The sequence below is a fragment of the Corvus brachyrhynchos genome, unplaced genomic scaffold, assembly GCF_000691975.1.
Source record: "Corvus brachyrhynchos isolate BGI_N302 unplaced genomic scaffold, ASM69197v1 scaffold136, whole genome shotgun sequence".
NCBI lineage: Eukaryota > Metazoa > Chordata > Aves > Passeriformes > Corvidae > Corvus > Corvus brachyrhynchos.
Genome location: NW_008239080.1, coordinates 6,670,183 through 6,691,734, shown reverse-complemented (window position 1 = coordinate 6,691,734; position 21,552 = coordinate 6,670,183). Strand labels below are relative to the sequence as shown.

At 37.6% G+C, this 21,552-nt stretch overlaps 1 protein-coding gene across 2 annotated transcripts in view; it reads left to right on the top strand.

The window, feature by feature from the left end:
* The window catches only part of TINAG (tubulointerstitial nephritis antigen), a 97,318-nt gene that overhangs the window by 69,640 nt on the left and 6,126 nt on the right, over positions 1-21,552 (top strand). The window contains exon 14 of one of the 2 annotated variants that reach the window (XR_001863649.1): positions 2,608-2,708. The gene's annotated coding sequence lies outside the window, so the exon portion shown is untranslated. Of the gene's footprint in view, positions 1-133; positions 2,709-21,552 lie in introns of both variants that reach the window. The other variant, XR_001863647.1, reaches the window with a different exon arrangement.

The window sequence follows — 21,552 nt, the reverse complement described above, 5'->3', positions numbered from 1 at the left end:
TTTTAACACAGGAATTCTGCACTGAAGTACAGGAAACCATCTTTCTTATTGAACTTAAATAATTTTTTAAAAAATTTCTTTTGGGATTTTTCAGTATTTCTTTTGGACTTTTACTTTCTTCTTTTTCATTCAGCTTGTCTGAGAGAGGAGGAACAACCTTGCTGCTTCTCCAGGATTTCCTGGGTTCTGTAAGGCACAATGAGATGAGGCTTTGTAAAGCACTTTATTGTCCTGGGTCTCAAGGGAGGCAAACAAAATCTGCTGTCTGTGAGCTTCCATTTCTATCTATAACATAAGGAAAACCTTAGTATTTCAGAGGCATAATATGTAGCTGGTGAGTTAAAGTTTAATAAATCTGGTGAGGTATTTATATACATATTATGTATATGTCTGCAGTTGAGGGAAGATAATTGTCAAAAGCAATGGGAATGGACTGTAATGCAATGCAATGCAATGGAATAGAGAGGGGTGAGATCATGGGATGACTGATAGTCTCAGAGCAATCTAATTTAGCAAAATAGGTGAAGGAATAGAGACCAACCTACTCAGCTCAGGGAGCTGCTGGCAGCTTGCTTACGTCATGCTGAATGCTGCTCATTGTTTAATCAGTCAAGGTATAACTCCCTTGACTGTGTTTGGAGAATTGAGGGAAGAAATATTGAAAACATATTTTGCTGTATTAATTATAAGACTCAATTCTGACACTTCTTTACTACTGTCAGACGTGACTTCTATGCACCAGCTCAATAACAGAACACTGCTATTTCAGTCTCAGTGTATTTTTTAACAGACTTACAAACTGAAAAGGGAGTGAAAATAAGGAATCAGTCACAGGATTGGCCAAGCAGCAATTTTCCATCAGCACACAGGCAATGGAGTAGTTCTCCTGTTAGCATGCTCCAGCAGGGTGTTTTAGAGTGTGATTCTGGTGATGACATCAGTTTTAGGAATATGGTTGCACTGGCCAGGTCTCACGTGCTGAAGCATGCAGCCAAAGCTGCTGGCTCTTCTTAAGTTTGCACTTCCTACTCTGAAACCCTATATACATTTTGCTGCCTCTGCATTGAAGTCCAGTACACAAAAGACTGTGAGGGATATTAGAAAACTCTCTAACAGCAACCGAGCAGGAGAGGGACTCCCACTTATGTTCATGGTCACAGGGAGGAAAACAAGTGATCCATCAGTCATGGGACATAAAGGAATGAATGGGGAATGGAAACTGCATTCATTTCAAACTAAAATTAAAGCTCGGCATAACTTTGTTTCACCTCTGATTAATTTAAAACTTCAGTTAACCAGGCCTGGCTTTTCTTTAACAGAGATGAGAATCATATTTTCTTTATAACTTATTTATGCTTATAAATAAGCTGGCAAGCCAAATGAGTCAATGTGGTTTCTTAAGTTCAGGTCTTTACAGATCCTGGCAAAAGAAATATTTATGCAGATTCCAGCCAATGTATTCCCTTCCTAGTAAATTCTGATTACTTCACCTTTATGTCCTGTCTGATACTACTGACTGCTTTGTCTCACAAATGGAAGAGTTAAATCATAAATACTATCACCCTGTGTCTCAGTGCTCTTCCTCCTCCTCCAAAAAGAAAAGACCAAAGGCTCTATCATTTAAAGGCTACAAAGATCTTAGGTGAAATCCCAGTGTTATTGAAGGCAATGTCAAAACTCCCACTGAGTTCAATCAGGTCAGGATTTCACAGCTTGTTTTTGTAAAGCTGATGAGTAAGAGAACGTGGGATATGGGTATATAAAAGAGTCACAAATCACAGAATGTGAATCATGCACTGTAAGAGCAGAGATTTTATAATACAAGAAATAGGTCGTTCTGGAAAAATAAGAGTTGCAAATCTAAAGCTGATAAAAGCGAAGTGTTTTTATCTCATGCATAGTCACTTTTGGAACACTGTGGCACAACTTTCTCATTTCTGAGTGAAGTGCTTAGAGTCAACATTAGGAATGGAATAAAATGGGGCTTAAATTAAAAGGGGCTATGCAGTAAAAATAAGCGCTATAAATGTCTATGATCAATAAAAGAAGATAAAAACAAAAACAGATGAGCTTTGACAAAACACAACTCTTAGTCACAATCACACACTTCTAAAGGCCAGGGAAGTGACAATTATTGCAATACTTTCTCATAAAGTATTCCTATTTGCCATCTTAACTGAAGGATACACCATACAGAAGAGATGCCATAAGCTCTATTGAAAATAACTGATGTTGTGAGAAGAGATGATTCCGTGAAATTAGTCTGTGCATTATATGCCCCAGCAATAGACACAAGGGTTTAACACTGAGTAACTTCATGTCTCCCCATGTGGACAGGAACTGCACTCTGTGCCCTACCACTCACTGTCCCATCTTTGCAGAGTGGCAGCAGCTTAAAGAAAACAATAAATTTACTTGACGTAAGCAAAAAGCCAAGTCCTTATCCAATAACTTAGAAAGAAAATTATAAAGAATAAAGGACACTGGAGTAGGGGGGTGGACTAGGTGACCAGAGGTCCCTTCTGACCTGAATTATCTTTTGATCCTATGAAAACACAAGAATCTGCAAACTCAAAATGCAAAGATCTCAACCTGTTTTCATTGCAGGAAGGGATTCCTCTGATGCATTTACTGGCTGCAAGGACCCAACTTGATAATCCTGCTCCTCACATCCTATCTGTGGAACAGCCTTATTCATCTGCTATCTGGTCCTGTTGCTCTTGCTCGGGTGCCTGGCACTTGTGAAAAATTTAGTGGTTGCTCTCAGGTTATTTGAAAATTAGTGATATTCTGCTTTCCTTCATGTTAATTCCTCTATCCATATAAACATTTTCTCCTAGGAAATCAACGGAGTTGAAGCTACAAATCCACAGTTGCAGTATTTTAGAAATGATGTATCTGAGAAGTATGTTCTTTCTTCACAGTGGTCTTTCTGTCTGCTGGCTTTTACAGGGACAGTTAATGGCACATTAATTTATATATTCTTTAAAGGCAGCTTGTCACAATATATTATTGGTCTCCAGATCAGTAATATGTTAATAAATTCACGCTGTTAAAAGACAGATACTTGGGTTTTGGACAAAAAAATCCCCCAGAATAAAAATAACAACAACAACAACAACAACAACAACAACAACAACAACAACAACAACAACAACAACATCAAATCATTTTCATTAAAAATTTCACATTTTTAAAAAACTTGAAAATTCCAGCATTTTTCAAAAATCATTGATGAGACCACATGATACTATTTCAGTTACCTGAATCAGTGATTGCACCTACTGAGTAGCAGCTCTCAATTTTCTTTTTCCATTCTTGCTGGATTTGTTCCATTCTGTCAGAGGAAGACAAAAAGATGAAGACTTTATCTCTGTTTTACCTGCACTTAGAAACTAAGGTGTTTTTCCAAATTGGACACTCTAGTGCTTGTTCCTGCCTTATAACATCCTACAAAGGAAGTACCAGCGCCAGGATTTTACCAAAAGACTTTGGGCCAGATCCTGGAGCGCAGAGCCTGTAATAGCAGACTTATTATATAACTGGTTCAACTTTGATTTAGTTCAGAGTGTCTGGCTTTTAATTGCATAGAAATCCATAAGCCAGGAGGGAAGGGAAAAGAATCATTGTGACTCATCTAAAGGCTTAGACAGCAATCATTTTTGTGGATCTTCTCCACATGAAATTGACCTTTGCAAATGTGAATTGATATAATCCTCTTGCCAAAGTAAGTCCCCCTCTTTTAACCTTATCAAATTATGGACAACACCTCCACTGCAGATAAATTCAATAATTGAAGCTACCAACCACAGTTATTTCACTGTTTAAGAAAGAAGATCCAAAAGAGCCAACAAGAAAGAGTACATAATAAAAATATCTCATTTGGCTACAGTCTCATTTTGCTGTTTCTGCTTTAAGAAATTTGATGGAGAATATTCCTTTAGGATGGCTCCCTCCCGCAACAGGATTGAAATTGTTTATTTCGTAAATAAATTGTGACCATTCTTTTAGTCTATTATGGACAGGGAAATAGTTTTATGTAAGGATTGGGAAATTTTGCTTAGGATGTTTATGGATGACTTGAGAGAATTGTAAAAGGAAGAAGAATACTGATCTTACCTGAACCTGTGACATCAGAATAAGTATTAAAGAGATATTATTTAAAAAAACTCCATTATTGACATTGCTCATTAATAGGTAAGCCATTTATATAAAGAAACTAAGATCTGATTAATTTCTTCACTTTCACAGAACCAAAAATCAGTTTTTACATGCTTTTCTAAAGTAAGCCATTGAAAGGAAACTTGATTTAAGCTAAAATTGATAAGGATATTTTTATTCCAGAATATTTTGGAGCTATAAAATAACATCAGATGGGCCAATGCTTTTTTACAAATTTTACTTGATATCACTTAAGAAATGACTAATATTTGTCCTTTTGACATCTCATACTCTTACAAAAGAAGAAACTCAAACCCTAACCCTAAAACTCCTGAATAATTTATTAACATCTCTGTTTAAAGAAAAAAAATAAAGTACATTTCATCATTTGTTGGAGCCTTACAACTTTATCTCCTCACCATCTCTTGAGCTAGGTATCTCACATGTGTCCAGTGTGGCACTGTCTTGATGTCTTGGGAGACATCCGTGCTGTCAGTTCATGACTGACCAAACAGTCCAGAACTGTACAAGTAACCATCAGCAATGCACTGCAATTTGCTGTGACAGAGACATTAATTTGAATAACCCACTAAATACTCTCAAACAGTAGAGAAAAAGGCAAAATGAGAACTACAAAACCTTCTTTCTTGAGCTTTTATAAATACATTTGCAAGTATTTATGGCCAAGAGTATTAACTCCTTTGAAACTTTAAATTGGAGTAACATGAGCCAGAAAATATAATTGTCCCATGTAATCTCAGAAAATAAATAAATAAAATCCAAGTAATATCATCACCATCTGGTCTCCCCCAGAACAATTCTTAGCATCAAAAATACAAACAACAGTAGATACCATCTGAATTTCAGTAGAGGAACAAGCTAATTATAATAACCTAATTTTATCAGAATAAATACTAACATTTTATAAAATAGCCATTTATAATTACCTTGCTGGTAGCAACTTTCCAAATCAGATGCAAACAATGTTGGATCTCTTATCTGATAAACAAGAGGTGGAAATGGTTTTTTTGGGAGTTAAGAGTCTGACACTCGCACCCCTATTGCCTGAGGTAGCAAGGATCGTGCTCCGTTTTCTCACCTTGTGCAGTCTCAGACCAGACCTGAACTGACTGAAACAAAATTTGCTGTGCTATTTCCCACTTTTTAAAAATTATTCTACTGTGGTTGAAATGTATAAAGCTCAGTATATGCAAGTTTTAAAAAAATACAAACTACAAGCAGTTAAGGCAGAACAAAGCCAAACTTTCTCTTCACTGTTTTACCTAGGCCTCCATCTTTGCCTTCTGCAAAATTTCTTTAGCATTCACAAGTTATGGATGTGTTAAACAGGCACACAAGTGCCGGTGGTCTCTTTTGTTTCTGCCTAAGGTACTGAAGTCACATTTCTTTCAGGAGAGAAAGGACATCTTGAAATTATTTTATCTGACACATTCTAGATGATCTTCTAGATCATTTATCATGGTATTAACTAAAGATATTAATAGCATTAACAACAAGATATTCAGCAGTGTTTAATCAAGATATCAAAATTTCTTTGACATTCATGCAGCAGTAGGTTTGCAAAAGCAAGAAACTTACCTGTTTGAAGTTGTATGACAAGCTTGTAGGGACCCTGGCAGCTCCTGTCCTTGATCCAAGCCTCCTTGGCATTCACCCCTGTTGTTGCCAGACATTATTTGTCTCTGAAAGAAGCTAAGTGTATATTATCAGGTCCTAATGTCTATTTCAATGCTTTGTCAAATATGGTATAAAATGAGCAAGCATGTCTTTCAGTCAGTGTTCCTATTAAAGTTTCTTTCCTTCCAGTGTAACCAACATTTTTCTACTCATGCTTTTTAATAGGAAACTGAAGGGACCCAGATACTGCAATAAACAACAATCTAAGTGTGATGGCAGCTGCAATCTGTTTTTTATTTTAATTTTTGCTTTAAATACTTTTTCTATGTATTATTTCCATTGAAATCTGGTCACTTCTCTCTTGCTTTGATGACTCTCTATAGCTCTTTATTAATTTCCTTTTAATTTTGCAGCACTAAACAAGGTGAGGTACTGATATCAGCTAAAACTACAGCCATTGAACACATTTCTGATAGAACTGCATGCATTTTGTATATACTTCAAAAATATAAATCTTATTAATTGAAAAAATAATTACAAAGATCAAATTTCTGTAAGATTCTGTTGTCACAGGTAGTAAATGAATAGAAAACGAGTAATTTAATATATTTTTAAATTATTAATTTTATCTTTTTCTGCAAAGAATTGAACTTTGCCCTCTAAGTGACTGCAACCTCTGAACTAACACCAGACCTTTTTGATGTTCTGGTGGGTTTTTGTTTGTTTGCTTGCTTGCTATTTTAGACATTTTCACAGAAAATAGTGACCCAAAATTGGGGCAAATATTAGGGGCCTTGTATGTTTTCACATGTAATATATAAACACAGGCACAATTGTCACTCACTGAGGGGCGTCAAATTTCCCTGAAGCTTGGGCAGAGTGTTTATTATCTTTTGTTTTTTCTAGATTAAAATGTTCGCAAAGTCCTGTTTTAATGTTTATGACATGCTGGCAACCATACTGTAACTGATGCCATTAAATATGTAACAGTGTCAGCTTCATTTTTTTCTCTGTTATAATAATTGGATGAATTTTTCATGGAAGTTACTGTTCTTACATTTGAGGTAAAAATTTACCTATATCAAAGCCTTCATAAAATGTCTGAATTAAATGCCTAAACATCTAAAATTATAAATGCCATCTTCAACTTTTATCCATGTTGAACAGTAGAACTGAATCAAATATTACTTCAGGCTCTGGAAATAGCTGGAGGCTTCATCTTTAGTCTCCTATTTTCCTGTATCTTTCTGACACATAGGATTTTGAGGCAGAATATATTATCTCATAGAGGTTTGATCTTTTAACCCATAGGAACCAATTCATGCAAGAATTGAAGCTTGGTCTCTAAATGACCTATGTCAGATATCGGTAAACTGTGTAAACATATTACTTATAAAATCTGAGCATGAGCTTCTGCAACCTTCACAGGTATATACACAGTGTCCAAAATTTGGATAGGTATTTAAAATTTAACTGTTTTCATCATCAGAAACCTGCATTTTTGGGGCTGGGTACTAATAATCCAACTTCTCTGTTTCCTTTTTCTCTTTTCCTTCTTTTTAAAACTCTGTTTTACTACATCTCTTTTATTAGGTATATGCTGAAAGCAAGCCCAATTCTATAAAAATACCTTTCTTCCTGCAGCTGGAGTTCCAAGACTCCCCATCCTTGTCAGTGAGTACATTGAAGCCCAATCTAGTAGAGATTTAAGCAAGGCAATGAGCAAGGGCAAATTGCTGTTTTCTAAGGTTCTGCCAGTCATCGTTACCTTAACAAAATGAATACATTATCTCTTGCCCTTCCAGTTTCCCTTTTCCTCATGTGAATTGCAATTCAGATGTTTATACATTTAAAGGCCAAATTGTGCCTTGACACACAGCTTGCACAGCTGTGACCCGTGAGATCGTAGGTTATGACACATTTACAACTGTTTGCCTCGCTCACTAAAGAATGATGGCAAAAAGAGTCACCATTTTAAGGTGAAATCTTACGTTAGAAAAAACCCCAAATCTTACAATGTGCAGACAACTCACCAGTGGTACTTGGTCACTCATCAGAGGGCATTAAGCTGAAAAGCAGCAGTGCTGACTGACTCTGTGTCTCTGCCAAAGGGCACAGAGCCGTGGGAAGCAGAGGCAACCTCCCCTGAAAGAAGACTGCAGCATAAAAATCCACTTCCAGGAGCAGAAACAGAAGGGAGGCCAAAGTAATCTATGCTTTTAACTTCAATTTGTTTACAGTGAGGTGAAGGTCAAGATATCAGATATTTCAGATATCTTCTGAAACTCCTGTGGTGGACTGGTAAGCATAATGAAACATCAAAACACCAAACAGTGGACTGAGCAGTAAAAAAAGGAACTGAACATTTGGAACTGAGATGGGCATGGCCAGGCAGTTGGTGGGAATTATTCATGTCTGCCAGACCATCCAATAGGTAAGCACAGCACATGAAGAAAAGATGGAAAGGCACAAATGAGGGCATGAATAATGCTCCTGAATAACACAATGGGCACTGATTGCAGGTTACACTCCCTGAACATGCTTCAGAGACAAACGCCTTTGCAAACAGGACACATTTTCAACTTAAGAATATTAAGGATTGAAATGTCTTTGTGTTGTTATGCCTAACAGCAAGGGCTAAGAAAATAGTATACAACTGGGAAATTTGTATGGTTTTCTCTGAAATATCTTACTCATTTATAAAAGATTTTCTTACAATTTCTAGACAAATTGAAGCACCACCATATGCTGAAAGTCATTCTTACATGCACTGTGCTCCTCAGTCAAGTCTGGTGTCTCATTAAGAGTTACTATTTAAATGTTTTAGCGTTAATGTGCCACAAGGGACACTATGATCACTTTTTAAATTTTCTTCACTGTTCTCAATAGTATCCCTTTCTATATTTTTACTTAAGGCGTTTTTTATAATTCAAGATTTTCCACTTGACTAAAACTGATTAAAATTAAAGATATTTCATTTACTTTTTTTTACTTTATGAGTTTAGAACACACTTTAACGATTGTATTATAGTGACAAACTTCTAGTTGGCTTTCCACCAAGCATGTGTCTGTCATGAAGCATCTTGGTATTAGAACCATTGCTTTGTACTCTCTTCTGTAACATAGAGAAGAGAAAAGGTAAGTCTCAAAAGAATAAGCTAATAATGAATACAAAGATAATTCAAAGATAATTCAATTTTTCAGGAAACAGATGCTGCCTTGTAAGTATGATTTCTTACTGTAATAAAAGCAAGTGGAAAAAGGATTGCAAGCAATGAAAACCAGTTTTATCAGATTCTCAAATAGACCAGGACCTGTCAAATATTCTTTGATGGCTGGTGACTTGGGATTCTATAGCCTAGTTTATCTCCATTGGTTCAGTCGCACAGTACTGGAAAGCCAATATCTGTGTCCTAATTCAACTTCTCTATATTGTTCTCCTTTATGCTCCTGGGTCTGCAATAAGGCACTGCATTTTACAGTAATATATAAAAGAAAATCCAGATCCTTAAGTATATCAGGTTGCTCTATATTATGTCAAACCAAAGCAGGTGTGTGAGTTGATTTTTTTCTAGACAATTTATTTATAAAACCTGTCAAAAATGGAAAAAGAAACACTTTGGGGTTTTTTTGGCTTTTTTTAGAGTATTCAAAGAACAAATTTGCACAGAATTGACATTTGGACAATCGGGAAGTGAAAAGATAAGTAAATTGAATGAAGCATAAAAAACATGTCATGCTTTTAAAATGTCATGATACTGGGAAAAACTGCAGGTCCTTCTAAAGACAGGGATCTCACATTCTTAAAAATAACTGGATTATTTATTTGGGCTGTCAACCTGACTGATGATCTGCACAAAACCTTGTAGTAAAATTTTCATTAAACTTTTTATCATCAATTCAATCGTTCTTCAGAAAGCTATATTGATTTAATTTTCTTTTGTAAATGAAATTTTTCTTAGAGAGATGCATTGAGATAAAAATATTTATTGTTTTATTTTATAGAATGACACTTTTAAGTGGGATTATTCTTTCAAAATCAGTTAATCTATTACTGTTCTATTATTTTATCTCTCTGTTTCCTCATGACAGTATGGAATAGTGCATCAATCAGTAGTAGCTCATAATAATATAAAAATATTGTTGGACTTTATCATATCTCAAATTTTAAAGGAAAGCTGTTACTTAAAACTGGTTGAAACTACTGATATTTTAGAACTTAATGTTTCCTATATTCCTGTAATAGTTTTGTCAGGAAATAATAAAATCTGTCTAATTATTTAACAGAGCTATCAGTGATTCAACAGGTGTGTGCTTTTCATGTTTAAGAATAAAGAAAATTGTTTATTACCATTGTAACATACTGTTCTTTATACCACAAGACTGATGTGTATTGATTTGTAATTTAGGAAAAGATTTCCTACTTGTCAAGCATCTGAAATACCTGCCTTGTAAAGTGTTATATGACAAGGCATCTCTTTTAACATGTTTGATAAACAGAAACCATACATCATAGTATTATTACATTAAGTGGTTGCTGTTGTGTAGAAAATCATTTTGGCCAATACCTAGTGGAATTAAATGCTTTAAAATATGTCTCATGCCATCATAGCTTCACAGGATTATCTCAACCATATCTTAATTCTTCTGTATATTCAGCATGTCCATTTGTAAACCACTGCATTTTGTAAGCCTTGATAACTGTGAAAATGATCCCCACAGAAATTCTGAGCGCCTTTAAGGGTACAGTGGCAAGTCCATTGGCATAAGTATTTCTCAGGAGCCATATTCACTAATATTTTCTTCAGCATCTAACCTCCTATTGAGGATCCAGTGGTTGGTGGTTAATGTACATTTTCTGCTGTGACGGCTGGTTTCTAATGATAATCATGTCTTTTCTGAACAGAGAAACTGATAGGTAAAGTCAGGATGTGAATAACATTTCTCAATCCCAATTTGAACAGATGGTCATGGTTTATAGGAGAGGTATGAGATCAAATCAGGAAACACAAAGCAAATAATTAGTGTACGCAGTCAAGGCACTGGAAAAAGACTGTAGACATGGGTGTTAGATTGCAAAAGAAAGGAAAAAGAGAGTAACGTGGTTTATCCCAGCTCAGAAATAAACACAATACTGGGATCAGAACTTGTATTATGTCTTAATTAATAGCCTAGATGAGTGAAAGGGTTGCCGTCTTGGCGGGTTTGTAGGCAACTCCAAGTTAGAGGGAATAGTCCATAAGTGGAGGCTGGAGAAATGGGTTGACAGGGACCCACGTCCTGCAGCTAGGTAGGGACAGCCCCACAGCACAGAAGGCTGGGAAGCAGCTCTGTGGGAAAGGGCTGGAGTTCTTGGTGGGTTGCAAGGAAAGCCTGAGCCAGCCGTGAGTCCTGGCTGCAGATATGGCCCACAGCACTGGGGGCTGCACCAGCAGGTCCACAGGAAGATCCTTTCCCTCTGCTCAGCACTGATACCTTATTGTGATTCCTACCACGATTTCTCAGTAATCTTTAACACTCTGGATTTGCTGTACAAACAAAAAGTCATGTTTTTAGCAGAATTTTCTCCATTTATTTAAATGTTAAGTTTTCTTTCTTCATAAATCCTTGTCTGGGATTCTGATACATTAATTGAGTTTTGGTTTAGGGTTTTTTTTTTTTTTTGCCTCTGTTTCATTACATTGTCACATTGTGACATTGTCAACAGCTCAGTCTGGCTGTTCAAGCAACAGGTTCAGCATAAAGTCTGAAATGTGTGAACATAGAGGTGAACTTCCCTAGCCAATATATTCCTTTAAAAAGTGACGGATGATATTGCTGGTTAAAATTAAAAACAACAGGCTAGGAATTTGGATGAGGCTTGAATATCCTCATCTCTCTTTCAGTTACTAACAATGTCTGAGATGAATTAGGTGCAGGTCTCTTACACTGCTTTAAAACACAAAGCAAAAATGCCCCATCCTTGGAGGGAAAGGGAAAGATGACAACTGTCTGGGATGTTTCAGTGACTTCTTAGAAATCTAGCTGTTTAAAAGTAGTTAATTTTAATATCATTCAGGTCAGGTTTCCATAGTTTTGACTGGAAATTACTCCTATGAAAAATTCACAGTTAAAGGAGGCAATATAAATAAACTAGTATGTAGCTCTGTAGCATTGCTATACCTAAAGACAGAATCTAATCCTAAATACTTTTGCAAGATTCAATTGTTTTCTTGTTCTGAAAAGTATGTGTCCTGTAGAAATTAAACTTCTCAGCATAGTGGTGCAAGTGATCACACAGCAACAGCTACTAAAGTTATGGGAATATTTAAAAACATCTTTTGAGATTTCCACCTTCTACCTTTTCTTCAGAGAGTCACACAATGCAGTAACAATTTTTAATTTTCAAATCTTGCTTAATATTGGCTGTCTAGTTCCGTGGAAGCTGCATTCCACCTCCATTTTTGGGGTTTGTTTACAAGGCAGTGATTTGCTCTGCTGTAGTGGATCATGTGGAAAGCTTCCTAGCTAAAACCTTGTTGTTATTATTCAATAATTGGTAATCATTCCAAAAGTACTAGAGATAGTTTTCAAATAGAGGAACCAATTATGTAGTTGTAACACAGTACTAGTCACCTTTGAGTAATGTACCTTAGAAAAGCTGCCTCAAGACAGAGCATTTTGGATACACCAGGCTGCTTCTGGACAGCCCCAAGATAGGAGCTGGGTGACTTTTCCGAAGTGTTTGAATGAGGAGAACATGGATACTGATAGCATAGATGCAGGGAAAAAAAAAAAAAAATTATAAATCCTAGCAGAATAGTGCGGCAGTGGAAGATGCTTCTTACCACTCATTGTAGCTACTTACAACACAGCTGTGCAAACCATGCCTTCATACTACTCTGTACAAATGTCACATGGTATTACTTGGTGATGTTACTTTGCTGATATTACTCAGCTGTTTATATACTTTAGAAGTTTGAAAGATGCCTTGGAAGCAACAGCTGCAGTTACTCCTGTGATGCATGGAGCACTTCAGAGACTGCAGGGCCAGGAGGGACCACTGAGACCAGCAGGGCTGACTCCTGAGGCCCTCAGCACGTGGCAGGTACCAGCCCATGAGGCAGCCGTAGAACTCAGTGTTACTGCAAAGTAGCCCAAAAAAACAACAGACCTTCTCTGATCCATCAACAACAAGAGCACTGGGTTTGGGTATATTGAGCATTGTTAAGAGCAATAGGACAGAGACAACAGAGAGAAATAAGAGGTGAGGTTTTGGTACATATTGGCCCTCCTTCTTTAGGAGTCTGTGATCAGCGGTGCCCGGAGCCTGCAGTCAGGGGCATCAGAGTAGCTGTAGCAGTGGCATAAAGCAGTCCCCAGCCAGGCTGGTGCCCAGCCTGCCCTGCACCCTCTGCAGGCCAAATCATCCAGCCAGGAGAGAAATGTTCATATGGGAATGGATGAAGTTTATAAGGGATGGTTTTACACCTTATGGAGAAGGACAACACATCATGTTCCACACACTGCCTGCTATGTCACGTAGCTAGAAAATGACAGCTTTTTAGATTGTAAAATGTCCCTTTGAAAAGACACCAGACTGGTATCAATCACAATAGATAATTTCCCTCATTCTTCAAGTAGACAATGCACATATAAATACTACAGAGACAGTTCAAATTTAACTGAAGACTTACCCAATTTAGTTTTATACACTACCCATACAATAATTTTTTAACACACTTCCAAAGACACAAACCTGTCTAAAGGATAAAAGATCAGTTTAATATTGCTCTGTTTTTCTGCAAGGTGGAGTTTTCTGCCTTATTTTTAACACAAACACAAGGCAACTGCTAGTTTGTCTTTGCTCTGTATTTCATTTCTGTACAATTACTTGACAGCATTGTATCAAGATGAATGCATTATCTCTTGTTTCAACTACAGCATCCAGAAAACTGAAGAGCTAGACTTAAAAATGCATAGTAGATTTTCTTTTGGGGCAGTATAAGGGACTTAAATGACAGTGTCCCACTTAATGAATTTTTATGGTATGCCAATTTCTTCTGTAGTTCTAATGTTTCTCATTTCACTTAATTCTATTAGAAAAAAACCCTTATGCTTATAATGTCTTTTCAACAATAAACTTAATAGATATAAAATTCAACAATTAAAAAATCTTAGAATATAAAATTTCACAAATGTCAAAATTTCGTCTGGTTTAGGGGAATACTGAGATAATTTTCATCTGAAAATACAAAACAATACATATACAAGCCTTCTCAGTCTCAAATTAATCAGAACATTGTCTGCCTCTTGTCTTCGAAGCAATCAATTAACCACCAGACTTCGGAACAAATAATTGATACATATTAAATATGGTGGTCAGAATACAGATTAGAAGCTTTTATCAAAACTCATGTATAGTGTTGCACTGAAAACAGAGCCTTTCTCTTAATAAAGCATTTCAGTCACTATTTGAATATGCAATAAGCACAGAAGTCTTGAATACTGATGACCAGAGTATTGATTAACATTTTTTTGCAAGGTTTATTTCCTACTGAGACAATAATCATTTAATATGCCAAAATTCTTGCTGGAAATTTTAAAGAAACAAGGAGCCAAATCCAAAGAAAGTCTTTCAGTAATTAAAGTAGAACTTAAACATATTATAGGAATTCATGTCTAAAATTATGGTGCTGAGGTATAACTCATGAGCTGCTTAATTTAGAATGTATGTTTTTTACATGAAAGTGAATTAAATTCTCCAGTATTCATAGATGTATACATGCTCAGACCAAGTCTGGCTTAAGAAATCAGTCTCATTAGACTTTATAAACTTAAGGCACCTACATTCTCAAGGGACCAAATTCATCCATCACACTTGCAGAACCAGTACCTTTCCCGCCCAGCACCACCAGTCTTGCTCTTTGCACAGCAAAATGTTACAGCTTTGCCCAGAGAGGGACGAGGTGCCCAGCCAGGAGTCACCACCTCTTGCATCTGTGGGGCATTTGCTGAAGAAGAGAAGGTTGGATCTGACTAAAGCAGGAGAAGCTGAGGACATGTTTTTCTCCTCCCATCCAGCTAATTACATGCTAATTAGAAAGTGGAGCATCTCTGACTAGTTCTTTCAAAGAGTAGTTGATGATACTTATAGTTTTGACTGGCTTAGGGAATTCTAGAGATCAAGTTCATGTGGATTTTTTGCGGACAACACTTCAGTCTTTGACTGAACTTCAGAACTGGGCAACAGCTCAGCTATAACACTGACGAGCATTTCCTAGCTACAGGACTGTCAGCACGACCAAGGAAGAAACCTGGACTTAGTCTCCCATACTACCAACAAGAGATCTCATACTGTGTTTGAACAAGGGTGAAGTTTTTGCAGTTAAAATACTTTAAAAACCCAGATAAATTCCCAGAAGTGGACTAAATGGCTAGAAGTGGAAAAAATGAGTGCAAACCAATGGGCTTCCAAACAGATTATTTCAAACCACAGCAGTGTTTATGGCCATACATACAAGTTGGGGTGAATTTCATGTTTATTATCTTTCTCATGGACTTATGGCCATATGATTTAAAGAGCTATCAGTTAGGATTGACTTTAAATTTGGATAAGTAAGCTCCATTTTACATTGTGATATATACACTACAGCCAGTATATACCAGGCAGTCCCCCTGAAATTAATGCTGAAGCTTCATATCCATCTCACCAATCACAAAAATTGCAATGTTTTTTATTTTTTATTTTTATTATTTTATTATTATTATTATTTTTATTATTATTATTATTATTATTCCTGTAGCTTGTATAACATTTAGTTTTGTACAATTTAACAAAACAGAGTGGTTTTAAACTCAGCTGGCGAGGACAGACCCACTTAGTAAGAATAGCACATCCTCATGTACAACAGATCTTGAGAAGCTTCTTGTTCATTGCCAACTCCCCACCGTTAAATTACAATTGAAATGGGTCAGGTTAAACAAATAAGCAAAACAAAGAGCAAAACCATGCAAAACCACGTATTGTGTGAGAATTGTGCTAACAGGTCATTAATAGCCCACAGTGAACATTTAATTATTTAGATACAAAATAAGGATCTTAAGCTGTGTCAATTAACATGAAACATCATGGATTTTCAGGATTTTGCAATATGGAAAAAAACCTTTCTCCAGGTTTTTCACCTTTCTCATTCCTCTCAGCACTGGTCAGTGAACATTCTGCCTTGCACAAAATTACCTTAAAGGTGACCTTACAAGAACATTAAACCAAAAGCTAAAATGAACCTGGTATAATTTGGAAGACTTTGTTGAAAATAAAGAGTAGCATTCTCTTGTTTCTGTCTCCAAAACACGGTAGAAGCTGACCTTGACAATTACAGCCTACAGAAAACACTTGTGAAATTGAGAGTGGTTGGAAGCAATGCAGTACAAGGACATAAAATGAGGAAAGACATTCTTTCCTTTGCACACAGTGCTATTTGCATCACACCTTTCTTCAGTTTCTTCAAATCACTCATGAACGGCAAGGCAGCAAATTAATAGAACCACTGACACCCTGTCTCTTCACCTCATATCAATGCCTGTGAAATGGAAAGAGGATTCAGAGGCAGGCTTGAATGTCCTTTAGCTGAAAACTGAACTGATAGCCGATTAATTAGCCTTTTAAAAAAGGATCTGGGGAATGAAAGTAAAGGCCTTCATAAAATATGAAAGTATCCTATTCTATTTTGTTCCATTCTTTTCTTCCATCTTTCTAAATTGACAGACATTTATGCTTTTAAAAGGAGCAATGAGTATTAAAATTTGTATCTCTGTGAAGAGCAATGATTGTGAGCTGAAAAGTGTTGTTATTTGTACTCAAGACTTAGGAGATTTCTGAGAAATGAGCTAAGCAGGAGCTTTCACTGACTCACTAATTGTCACCGCATTACCATAGGAAATTACTGAGATAAAGATTTGATGGAGGTTATGATTCAAAATGAATGCAGCAAGATTTTCCCAGGTACTTCACAATCTTTAGAGAGAATTTGTTTTATATTTTTTTCTGCTTTTAGCTGCTGATGAGAGATAATCCTGGGAGTGAAGTAGGTGAGAGGGTGGAATAGAACACACATTCAAAGAGATTCAACAGAAATAGTCCTGTCACATCTGCCTCATTATCATCTTTACCTCTGAAGCATCTGATGTCTGATTTATGTTCTAGGTGGAGCATCTCAGTGCTAAATTAAAAGGAATTTTAGTGAACACCATAACAGAATCAATGTCTGTGTCAGTTCTTATAGCAATCATCTCATAAGTAACTGCCTACAGTTTTGTGTTAACTGGGAGCTTGTCATGGTCCGTCATTCAAACAAAAGCAATTAGCTGTTTGCATGCCTTCTGTTTGTAAGCTGTCATATAATGATTCATACCATTGATGTTAATGAAACCTGCCTTGTAAAAATAATTTTGATGGAAGATTCTCAGCTGTCATCTCACCCTTTCCATAAATCTCGTGCAGTTTGTGTCACCATGAGCATGATGGCCTCAGGTATCAGGAAGTAAAATGAATTACAAAAAAACCCGTGCAACCTAGATTATAAGCAGAGGTTTTACAACCCAAGGTTGTACTACTATATTCCTTGATCAGCTTCAGGGTTCAGGCACTGAATCAGGTCTCGATGCTCTTGTTGTGTTAGCCATGTGAAATGTCTGAATCTCCATCCAAATTTTTCTGTTTCATTGACATCTGATCAGTGCATCGTGGAATGGTTTGGGTTGCAAGATGCCTGGGAAGTCATCTAGTTTCAAGCCTTGCGCCACAAGCAGGGACACATTGCACATATGTGAGAGGCAGGTCCTCCAGCAGCTGGGCTCAGACAGGGGATGCCCCTGTCCCAGTCTCCCCAGCTGGTGACACACAGACATGCAGGCTCCCGAGGCTGCAGCCCTGCTCCAGTTGCTGGTACTGACCATCACACTGGTCATGACTTCCCAGGTAAGTAGGAAGAAGTAAGTAAGAAGGAAAGACAGTATATGCAATAACTGAAGAAAGTGAAGTGAAGAAAGTAGCTGAAGCATCATTTGAATCTCTTTGACAAGATAGCAAGGTTTTCCTGGCTGTTGTGATAGAGTGGATGATGTATAGAGTTGGAAAATTGAGATCACTGGGAATGGGCAGCAGAAGTGTCAGGGTCACCACAGTGTTTTCTATACCTTGCTATGTAATACAACAATGTGGAAAGTACTTGTGGGAAATTCTTTTGGTAAATCACAAGAAAGGCCTAAGACACCACAATCCTGAGAAAAGGCAAGCACATGCCATACCGACAGGTGGCCCTGATGGCTAATCTCCCAGAAGAGTAAGTCCACTGAATCATTAATTTTTGTTACAGTCATATCTGAAAAGTCAAAATGTCCTCAGGGAGGAAAATACAGACCTACTCAGAAATATAGTCATTGTCTTCAAATATAAAGAAAGCAAGAGATTAAAATTTATCAGAAACAGGCAAAAAATCTGAAAATCTAGGACAAAATTCTTTATTTAGGCAAGCATGTCTTTTTCACCTGTCCCTTCCTGCATAACCCACAGATGGGGCAGGAGCGGCAAATAGCAAGTTTTCCAAAGAATGCAATTTTAGTCATCCTGAAATTGCTTTGTGATATTAGTTACAATTGTTTATATGGGAATTTAAATACTATTTAACTAGGTTTCTTTCAGTTAGATAAGCATTGGTTACATAGATCCATAGTTTTGTGTAAAGCATAACACTGTACTGAATATTTTTTTTTTTTGCATCATTTTGCCAACACCCTTTTGTTTTACCAGTATTTTCTTTTCTTTGTGTTTGTTTTCTTCAAGGGCTGTTACTCTTGACTACAGCAGCCCAGAAGCTTATCTTGATAGGCATATTAGAACAGTGTATTAAGCATAATCAAGACCTATGAAGCCACTTTTTTTTTCTTTTTTTTTTCTTTTTTTCTGACTTACAGAAATAAAAACTAAAGTATCAGTTTCTTGCTTTCAAAGGTATTCAGAATTTAATTTTAAATACAAAAGAGAGCTAAAACCAAAATTAATTTATTATTAATATTTTACTCGTGCCAAGCATACCTGTGGGATAAATGGATAGTTCAGATTGGGTGTGGATAAATGACAGGTAGAGTTTATCAGAAGCAAATGGAAAAGTCCTTAAGCGTTTGAGATTCCCCAGTCCAGGCACAAGTCTCCAATGGTATTTATAGAATTCACATATCTGCTTGCTATGTAGCTTTGAGAAACTACACTTGAGCATCTGTAGAACCTACTTCTAGTCAAGAAAATTTCTGTTTGTATCCAAAATCTAACCCTAAAGGAAAACAGTTTGGGATTAAGCAAAACTGGGAGCTCCTGGGGAAACAGAATGTATCCATGCATACCACACAGTTAAAAATGTGGAGAATCCAAGTAAATTACGGTGAAGCAGAGAACTCCAAGGCATAATGACTTATAACCTTCAAAACCTCATGTACTTTTGAGAAAAACACTACTGTTACCACGCAGTTGCGTGATTTCCATCATGTGAATATAAAAAGATTGAGAGAAAAGAAGTTTGAGATCATTCAAAAGTAGTAGGTTAGAAGCAAACTTAAATGTGGTAAACGAAATAAGTCTCATGAGGGAATACACATCTTAAAAACTTCTAATGGCTATAGGTCACCTCTAATATAAGCTACTAGCAGCAACCTAAGTATCACAGGGCTGTAAAGACTCATCAGGTAGGTATGTAGCAAGGGAAACTGGCTCTGTGAACGACTCCACAATATCAAATAGTACCAATTGACTGCAATCCTGAGAACGGATCTATTCACAAAACAGATTACCGTTCACAAAACAGGACCTAAGGGGAGTAATTTTACAAGCTTGTGCAGCTACAAATAGCAGTTCAACAATTTGTGACAAGGTTTGAAGAGGCATTGATAAGTGTGACACCTCTGAGCTTTGGGAATGCCTGCTCTGACTATATTCTATACCATGAAAGAAGACTGTGATGGAAAAACACAGAGTATCCATGCAAATAACACATTAATAGGCCATGCTTTATACTCAGGTTTACCAGTGTGGAGGTAAAAACTCACCTTTTGAGCTCCCCAGGACACCTGCCTGGTCTCAGGTTTTATACAGGTAGTTACTATTTCCCACCATGTCACTGAGCTTGGACTCTGCGAGGGTATTGTGGGCAGACCCATCATGTCTGCAGCACCTTGTTCCCCATCATCCCTCTCTGGACACATCAGAGTTTTCACCTCTGTACCAGTGCTCTGCTCAGCCTTGTGCTGTATCAGTCCTGCAGCTGCATGATGAGCTGCTGCCTTTCTGCTCTCATGTGCTCTGTGTCCCAGGCATGGTGCTCCTCCTGATGCTCTCCCTGCCTTCTCCAAGGCCTCCTTGGCACTTGAACTGGCGCCAGCCTCTCCAAGCACTTCTGGCACTGTGGCTGGGGGAGCCACACCTGAAGCCACCACACCTTCCTCTTTCAATCTCCTTTCCTTCTTTCTACATATTGCCTGGGACTACCTGTACAGAGACCTGTCCCTCACAATAGGATAGAGTACAATGTGTATATAAACATATATAGACATATACAAATACCTATGCATATATATAAATATATATATGTATATATAGTACTCTCACATATATACCTATATATGTCTATTAATGACTAAAGGACATTAAGGCAGAGGTAATTGGGGCAGCTGGTCCTTTGGAAAAGACTATAAAACTGTGACTGGTTCCCTGCTATGCCCACCTGTTTCCCCCTGTAATTTTCCTGTATGAGTTAAATTGGGATATGAGACCACCTATTCCTACACAAAATACGAGGGGAAGCCAGAGAAGAGATAGTGCTCAATGAGCTTTGCTTTTAATGAGAATAGGAACTGGCACAAAGCAAAGTTATCTTCCTTGTTTCAAAGTTGTGTTCGCTAGGGAAGTCATGGGGAATAAACACATCTGTGCTTAACCTTCTGCAAAGAAACCCACAGAGTATCTTGTCCTTTGCCAAAAACATGTGTACCAGGCTCTTTATTGAACTCCCAGTTTTCCCATTTTACTTTCCAAACTCCCCTCCACACTTGTGACTGAAATAGAAGGGAGGTTACTTGGTCACACATGTATCAGGCTTCCAACATCAGTTTTTCTTGAGTGACATTTAAAAAGGTTTTGAAATTGAGTTGTACTGGCTCAAATAATTTCTCCTTGGGGTCTGTTCCAGCAACACTGGTATGTGTATAAACAAGAGTTTGTATCCCTGTTGTGGTTTTTAGGATTTCTCCTAGTTTTTTCTGTTAAAGGAATTTTCCCCCATGCTGTTGCTAAGAGGGGAAAATTGCTGGGTACTTAAGGAAAACAAAGAGCTACCCACTGCGGGTGGGGGCACCTGGCTATTCTTTTGTTTCACCTGGGTGTGTGGGCAGTTCGGTTTCCGAACGCGGGAGAGGGAAGCTGTGTTTTTTTCGTCGGCTGGTTTTTTTTTCCTTCTGTGGAGAAAGACCCCGGGATCCCAAGCCCCCCTTCCCTGCCCGGCTGGAGGCCGGGCTGTGGCTGCCCTGTCCCACCGCTGCTTCGAGCCTTCGCTGCGTTGTAGCCGTGCTTGCCCTGCCTGCCCAGACCTCTGGGGGGTTCTCATTCTCCATTTGGATACATCGCATCTGCCACCCGGGCTTTGTGCTCGTCCCTGCCATTCCAGCCTGCCGTTCCAGCTTGCTGTTCCTGAGGGTCCGGCTGGGCACTGGGATCAGCTGCCCAGT